At 45.9% G+C, this 8723-nt stretch overlaps 1 long non-coding RNA gene across 1 annotated transcript; it reads right to left on the bottom strand.

The window, feature by feature from the left end:
- Nucleotides 1–7775: 7775 nt before the first annotated feature.
- Nucleotides 7776–8379, bottom strand: LOC122462312. The gene is made up of 2 exons (XR_006284793.1): nucleotides 8198–8379; nucleotides 7776–7812 (listed from the first exon to the last, which is right to left on the bottom strand). It is a non-coding gene; the product is annotated as an uncharacterized LOC122462312 (long non-coding RNA).
- Nucleotides 8380–8723: the final 344 nt, after the last annotated feature.

Raw genomic sequence — 8723 nt, 5'->3', positions numbered from 1 at the left:
CTTTTGTGGGGGAAGGGTGGTAGAGGGAAGCTTTGTGGCCGTGAGAGAACAGTGGAAGGCCACCCCCCTTCCCTGAATGCTGCTGGTAGCAGTCGCCCTGGACTTACAGATTCTGAAGTCAACACCAATCCCTGCCAGCCAAACTGTGATTGAGGGACCCAGAAATCACCATGGGTGGGGGATCACATGCTCTATTGTTTGTGGTATGAGCACTTGTAATGAAAGTCTCCTCTAGGTGACCCTATGTGATATCAGTCTTCCTGAGGGTAACAGAGATGGCAAGGGAGCAGATGCTGCAAGCATCTGGGTACAGACCTAGTCCTTTTGCTGCTATGTTGTGCACCACAATGATGCCAGCAGAGTTAGTACTGGAGTGGCATGAGAAAGTGTCCTACCATGGTGGAAGAAATAAGGCAGCCCGCCCCAGAAACCTTCTGCAAAGGATGAAAGTTTCCTGGAGATCTCCATGGAGGGTTCCCAGGCCATTCCTGTGGACATAAATCAGGGATGGCCAACCTGTGGCTCCAGAGCCACATGCAGCTATTCAAAAGTTAATATGCGGCTCCTTGTATAGGCACCGACTCTGGGGCTGGAGCTACAGGTGCCAACTTTCCAATGTGCTGGGGGGTGTTCACTGCTCAACCCCTGGCTCTGCCACAGGTCCTGCCCCCACTCCACCCCTTCCCACCGGCTCCCCTGAGCCTGCTATGCCCTTGCTACTCCCCCCTCCTTCCCAGAGCCTTCTGCATGCCACAAAACAGCTGATTGGGAGGTACAGGGAGGGATGGGGGAGAGGGAGGCACTGATTGGCAGGGCTGCTGGTGGGTGGGAGGCACTGGGAGCAGGTGGGGGAAGCTGCTGAGGGGCTGCTGATGTATTACTGTGGCTCTTTGGCAATGTAAATTGGTAAATTCTGGCTCCTTTTCAGGCTCAATTTGGCCTCCCTTGACATAAACAGTCTTTTCCAGGGGGCACCCTTTGCATAACTGCAGCAGCCACTGGGAAGCAGACATCCCTTTCGCCTCACTTTTTCTTCATATTAAACATAAAATATAAGGGCATGTAAGCCCTACAGTTTGACTGAAATTGCATACTCACCAGAGGTGCCTTCCCCAGCATTATGCTCAGCCACGATGCTGGGCTGCTTTCGGATTAAAAATAGCTCCTGGCTCTTGGGGAGAATGGATCCCCCAATCACCTGTCTCCCATTCTCCTCCACTTCCTCATCCAGAATGTCCTCCTTGTTGTTGCCTGAGGTGGCCTGAAACTCAGACTCCTGGAAGGTATCCACACTGTGTTTGGGGGTAGTGATGGGGTGGCCACCGAGAATCACATCCAGCTCATTGTAGAAGTGGCATGTCTGTGGTGCAGAAATAGAATGACTGTTCGCCTCCCTTGTCTTCTGGTATGCCTGCCAAAGTTCTTTGATTTTCACACAGCACTGCTGTGTACCCCTGATGTAGCCCTTCTCCCCCATGCCTCACGCGATCTTTTCATAGGTGTCTATGTTTCTTTGGCTGGATCGGAGCTGTGCCTGCATTTCCTTTTCTCCCCACAGACTAATAAGATCCACCATCTCCTGTGTACTCCAGGCTGGAGCACGTTTGGGGCATTGAGTCACCATGATGAGCTGGGCAGGCGAGCTCTCCACATTGATCAAACAGGAAATGGCAATGCAAAAGATCCTGGGGCTTTAACAGGGGAGGGGCTGTTTCCTGTGTTACCTGGCTGCTGTCGAGCGGAGTTGAAAACAATCTTCAGATTGGTCACAGTGGAGCATTGTGGGACACCTCCTGGAGGCCAATTCAGTCAATTTACACAACGCTGTGTCTACACTGCCTCTCTATCAACCCATCAACATTGAATTAGTGCTACGCCTCTGGTGGAGGTGGAGTAATTAAATCAATGTTTCAGGCATGTCAGGGGCGGCGGAAGGGACCTAGGAGTGTAGATGCATACATTATTAGGTCGACGTAAAGCGGTTTCCATCAACCTAAGTTTGTAGCGTAGACCAGGCCTGAGTTAACTGCCTAGGCTCCCTATACAATGAATGGGGGAGAGGCCAGCATGCTAAGCAGGAAACCACCTAACCTATCCAATGGGAGATGGCAATGAGATGCATGTATGTTGTGTTAAGTCCCAGCCCTTCATGGAGATAGGTGCATATGTTGAAGCTGCAAGGAAGCAACTATCTCTGGTAGCAATCCATGAATGGGACCTTGTGTCCTGGAATCAGGTCGGCTTAAGCACCTAAGCTGTTTCTTGAAGCACTGAGTTAGGTGCCTGCTTCTCTCAACACAAAAACAGCTGGAGGAGGAGCTACTGCCCACCTTATAATTTTAATCCAGTGGTTAGAGCACTCACCTAGAACATGGGAGTTCAGTACCCCCCTCCCCGCCAGCAGGGGAGAATGGATTTGAACAGAAATCTCCCACCGTTCAGGCAAGTTCTCTAATCACTGAGCTCTGGGACATTCTGATGTGGTATTTCCTCAGTCTCCCCTGTTGAAGCTGTTCCATTGAGGATAAATAATGAAGAAGTGATTAGACAGGGGGACTAGACCCTGAGTCTCCACCTAAGTTCCCTGTAAGCTGTGCAGCAGCCTATTTAGCATCGTGCAGGTGCTCAGGGAACCCGCCTGGGGACCTGCCACGGTCTGGTTCCCACCTAGCCCAGCCCCAACTCAGCCAGTGGCCCAGACCTGCTGCAGCCAGGGCGGCACGACTGGATCAGACCCACGTGCGGCCGGAGTAGGGCGGCCCAGCCCGACCGAGGAGCAGCCCAGATCCAGGCATGGCCGGGGCGGTGAGGCCTGACCCCGCAGTGGCTCAGACCCAGGCACAGCTGGGGCAGCTCTCCCCTGGTGCGAACCTCCTGGGGCCAGGGAAGGGGCAGTCCCGCGGCAGGGAGAGGCGCCTCTCCCCCCACAGCCCAGGTGCTGCTACAGGGAGAGAGCACTGGGGGGAGTCCTTTCTCTCCGCTCTAGCCCCAGAGCATCCTCCTGCACCCCAAACCCTTCATCCCTGCCCCAACTCAGAGCCCACACCCCCAGCCAGAGCCCTCACCCCCTGCACCCAACCCTCTGCCCCAGCCCTCATCCCCGGCCCCGCACCAGAGCCTGCACCCCTAGCAGGAGCCCGCATCCCCTGCACCCCAACCCTCTGCCCCAGCCCTGAGCCCCTCATCCCCAACCCCACCCTAGAGGCCACATCCCCAACCGGAGCCCTCACACCCCTTCACTCCAACCTTCTGCCCCAGTCCTGAGCCCCTCATCCCCAGCCCCACCCCAGAGCCTGCACCCCCATCCGGAGAAATCAAACCCCTGCACCCCAACCCTCTGCTCCAGCCCTGAGCCCCCTCCCAAATTCCAAACCCCTCAGCCCCTCCTCACCACATGAATTTTGTTATATGCACCAATATGAAGGTGATGTGTCACACATCAGCTCCATATTGGTGCCCATAATAAAATTCATTCTGCACATGGGTGGGAAAATTTAGAGGGAACACTGGTCTCCACTGCCCAGGTGCATGGGTGCCTTAACCACTTGACTACAAACTCCTTCTCTCACTCTTTCTCTCTCTCTGGCCCAAAGACTGCTCCACTGTGGATAGATTCTGAAATAGCCAGCTCTGGGCTTAGGTGTGAGATAGGGCACCTGACATCTGCAACGAGGCAGCAGTGCACATGTCCAGAGGCAGAAATATAGGTGCTAATAGAACTTTTCTGAAAACTTAGAAGCACACTGGGTTTGACGGGAGTTTTCGGGATCACTGTGGAGCGTAAAACTAGGACTTAGATGCTTGAGTACCTCTGTGGATCCTACCCTAAGAACCCAGACCCAAGCCAATAACCCCTGAGATCAAGTGACCTTCTCTGTATTTGCATTGTTTGGAGAGGAAAATCACAGCTTTTGAGCAGGTGCTGAAATCTGTTACCATCCTCCTGAATCAGTCTCCCCTGAGGTTTGAATTCATGTTCCTTCTATGTAAAGTGACCCAACAATGAATATTTCAACTCAACAGAATTCACATACAATTTAAATTATTGTAAATAAAAAAGGAAATTTATTTGGCAGAGAATGAGGTAGTGTGATCTGATAGATAGAGCACTGGCTTGGGACTCAGAAGACCAGGGTTCTGTGCCCTGTTCTGCCAATGGCCTATTAGGTACCCTTGGACAAGTCACTGTAAGCTGTGTGTGACTCATTTTCCTCATCTGTAAAATACCTCCTTTGCAAAGTACTTTGAGCTCTACTGATGAAAAGCACCATGTAAGAGCTAGGTATTAGTAGTAGGAAATCACAAACAAATGTTGATCAGAATTAAAACATAACTAGTGTCTAACCATTGTGAAAATGATAGTCAGCTGAGCTTCTTGTTAGGCCATGATTCAGCAGTCCATTCCTATTCAGCAAAGCACTTAAGCACATGATCAACTTTAGGTACAAGTTTAAATGTGATTGACTTCACTGAATAGGGATGGACTTAAGCATGTGCTTAAATGCTTTGCTAAATCAGGATCTTTAGCACAGAAAACATTCGGCAAGGAAGGTAGAAAGTGTATTGTTACCCCTTTTTGACCCAAGAGCTTTGATAAAATTCAGGATCCTGCGGGTTGTTTCAGTTAGGAGGAGAATTTGATGATGGAGGCCTGGTTTCTGATGCAATCCTATTTATTTATTTACCAATCCTATTTATGTACAGAGTCTTGTTTCCCTGAACACAGCAGGACTCAAACAGCAGGAGACAGATTCTTCTTACTCACAGCCACAAGTACCTTTTTAGCCAGCACTCAGCCCAAAAGCTCTGTCTCAGGTCTTTTTCTCATGGCAATGCTAGGGGTCACTTGGGATGACGTGATCATGCACAGTATATTATAGATGCCCAGGAAATCCTCTTTTGTCATTATAAGGAGGTATTTTTTTCTGAGGTTGATAAACAGCTGGTATCTGCCCAATACCTAATGAATCTCCATATCACTACTTTTTTTAATAGAAAAGCATTGAAAAGAGCTGGTAGAGAAAGAAGTTTCCAATCCAATCAGGAAGAAAAAGATTAGAACAAAATCAATGGTTTGCTGTGTTTTGACATTCATATAATGTCAATCTGCTGCAGGACAGGGAAACTTATCTGAAAAAATCGATCATTTAAACATGAAGAGCCATTCATTGGCCCTTCTGAATTGAGCTTAAAGTTCCATGTGGAAAACGGCGAGAAAGCTAATAACCCTCAGCACGTTGTGATCTGGAGCTGTAACTCTGACAGAAAACAAAATGTTTCCTTAGCTTAGCCAAACTTCTCTTGAGTCATCTGGCTAGGCTTGAAGCCAAGAAGATTCACAATCCCATGGGCAGGTGAAACAATCAAATTTTAGCAGAGTGAGCATATTAGGGAGTAATACTAATATAACATTATTCAGCTTGTGTGAGACATAAGCCCACATATTGGGCCAGAAATTCACCTCTCATGGTAAAATCTGTGGAGAACATGAATCGAGGGAAGAAATCAATGTTAGATTCCCCACACTGTTCCATCAAGGGGATGGAGTTTTCTTATGTGAAATAGGCTATCAGGACCCACCTCCTAAACCCACACATCCTGGGACATCGGTATCAGGCCAGGGCCACCCACACAGCGGCCTTGTAGCAGCTGTTGCCCTCAGCAGCAATATCCCTCTCCCTCCCTGAGAGCATGTTTCCAATGGAACTGCACTATCATTGACTCCTCTGGCCACAGCTGCCATAAAGACCCTCTCCTCACCATTGAGCAGGTTTTGTGGAGAAGATAATACAGTCCCAATCCCAGTGTGCACCTTCCACCCCACCCCACGCCCCAAACCCTCCCCCAACCCATCCAGTTACCGCCTCTTTCCCAATGTGAAAAGAAAAGGAGTACTTGTGGCACCTTAGAGACTAACCAATTTATTTGAGCATAAGCGTTCGTGAGCTACAGCTCACTTCATCAGATGCATAAAGTGGAAAATGCAGTGAGGAAGTTTTATACACACAGACCATGAAAAAATGGGTGTTTATCACTTCAAAAGGTTTCCTTGCTTACATACAGCCCCCCAACGTGAAGCAAATACTCACCAGCAGCCACACATCACACAACAGAGCCACTAACCCAGGAAACTATCCTTGCAGCAAATCCCGTTGCCAACTGTGCCCACATATCTATTCAGGGGACACCATCACAGGGCCTAATAACATCAGCCACACTATCAGAGGCTCGTTCACCTGCACATCCACCAATGTGATATATGCCATCATGTGCCAGCAATGCCCCTCTGCCATGTACATTGGTCAAACTGGACAGTCTCTACGTAAAAGAATAAATGGACACAAATCAGATGTCAAGAATTATAACATTCATAAACCAGTCAGAGAACACTTCAATCTCTCTGGTCACGCGATTACAGACATGAAAGTTGCGATATTACAACAGAAAAACTTCAAAACCAGACTCCAGCGAGAGACTGCTGAATTGGAATTCATTTGCAAATTGGATACAATTAACTTAGGTGTGAATAGAGACTGGAGTGGTTAAGTCATTATGCAAGGTAACCTATTTCCCCTTGTTTTTTCCTCCCCCCTCCTCCCCCCACTGTTCCTCAGACGTTCTTGTTAAACCCTGGATTTGTGCTGGAAATGGCCCACCTTGATTATCATACACATTGTAAGGAGAGTGATCACTTTAGATAAGCTATTACCAGCAGGAGAGTGGGGTGGGGGAAGAGAAAACCTTTTGAAGTGATAAACACTCATTTTTTCATGGTCTGTGTGTATAAAATATCCTCACTGTATTTTCCACTTTATGCATCCGATGAAGTGAGCTGTAGCTCACGAACGCTTATGCTCAAATAAATTGGTTAGTCTCTAAGGTGCCACAAGTACTCCTTTTCTTTTTGCGAATACAGACTAACACGGCTGCTACTCTGAAACCTTTCCCAATGTGGATATTCAAGCCAGGGAACAACCGTCCACAAGGAGCCATGAGAACACAGAGGCAGCTGATCCCTTTCTTCATAGTGGGGATTTTCAGCTGCTGCTGTGTCATCATGGTGTCTTATCTTGGACCCCACACAGGGTTCTTCACTGAGCAATGTCTTTTCTTTTTTGTCTATACACACTCTTCTGAGGTTCCTCTGAGCTTACATGGCTTGAAAAGCTGCAGTTCTTTAGCAGTAAATAAAGCTTCAAGTATTTATAACATTTCTCAATTTAAAATTCAGACATTTCTTACATGAAGGAGATTAAACAAGTGTCTGAAATGAGCAAAAAAAAAAATTAGATTATCTAACTTAAAAACAGAAGTTTAAATAATCATAGCCATGTTTTGAGACAATAGATTATTATGAGCTCACATTTTATATGCTAAGCTTTAGGCTGATGCAAATATAGGTGGCTAAATTATAAACCTTGAAAAAACAGAATTTAAAATGTAAATCTTAACTGTAGCAGTGCTCACAGGTGTCACTATTCTGATGTAATTCACACGGGAGCACTAATTCTAAATTAACGGTCTGCACATTTCGTATCCAAAATTGGCATATTGTTTCATTTAACAGGAAAGGACTAGAAATCATGAATTATTAATATTTATGAAGAGTAAACCAAAGGTGATGCATTTATTTTATTTTTCTTCCTTTTATCTCCTCATTCTCATGTATTACATGAACGGTATCAGGCACCACACCAGATAACCTATTTTTAAAAAATCCATTACGTTGTATATTTGTAATGAGCTTATCTTACCCCAGTATTTTTTTCAGTCAAGTTTCCTTCTTGTGAGTCTGCTACAGCAGTCATGTACCTGTTAAAGGAAAACAAAAATGTAAAATTTCTTTAACTTGCTGATCTCATCTAACTAATGACCATCAGGCACGATAGACATACATCTGATAGCAGTTACAAGACACCATATCTCTTATATGTGCCTCTTGCCAATGTATTATTTAGTGAGCCAGGGAAGAAAGAAGCATACTTTCAGCCATACCTATGACTGTATTGTGTGCTCACCTTTCACTGCTTAGCAGTGGTAAAAGCTGGAAGTGACAGCTTTTGTTTCAAAACTCTATAGATGAGAACAAAGCATATGCTGTAGTAATGAACATTTGTTCTTAAGGACATAGAAAAGGTTTGAAGGGGACATATACTTGATATCATATAAGAGAGATAAATAAGAAAGAATTACGTACTTTAATAATTATTCAGTCCAGGTTATGGTACTGTATTTAAGCAATGTTGGTGTTACTACTTCTACAAATACTACATTGCTACTTCTCAAAATAATAAAAGATAAGTCCTTTAATTTTTATCAAAGGGTTGCTTCCTAAGTCAGAATCTACGTGTATAAAGAATGTGAGTGTTTTCAAAGAGATCCCCATCCCTTTCATTTTATTTTCTTCTTTGCTGTACTAGGGGAGTTGCTTGCTATTTATTGGTATTCCCTTTGTCATAAACTTTAGATTATCCATGTGAAGCTTATTTGATCTCACTGACCCATTTTTCCCAGCCAAGTGAGTCTCCAAACACTGATGTTCTAATGATGTACCACTCCAAATGATGTTACTTGTTGCCTGTGACAAATGAATTCAAAAGAGCCAATACATTTTAATTTACTGTTCTAAATCTTAAAATGTCAAATGGATGAACTGTATCCACTGAAGAAGATGTAATGATGCTAATAGAAAGCACTGGGAAAATCTGAAGGGCTAGTCATCC

The sequence above is a fragment of the Chelonia mydas genome, chromosome 11, assembly GCF_015237465.2.
Source record: "Chelonia mydas isolate rCheMyd1 chromosome 11, rCheMyd1.pri.v2, whole genome shotgun sequence".
Classification (NCBI taxonomy): domain Eukaryota; kingdom Metazoa; phylum Chordata; order Testudines; family Cheloniidae; genus Chelonia; species Chelonia mydas.
The sequence above is the reverse complement of the archived record's forward strand: the minus strand, read 5'-3'. Positions and strand labels throughout refer to the sequence as shown.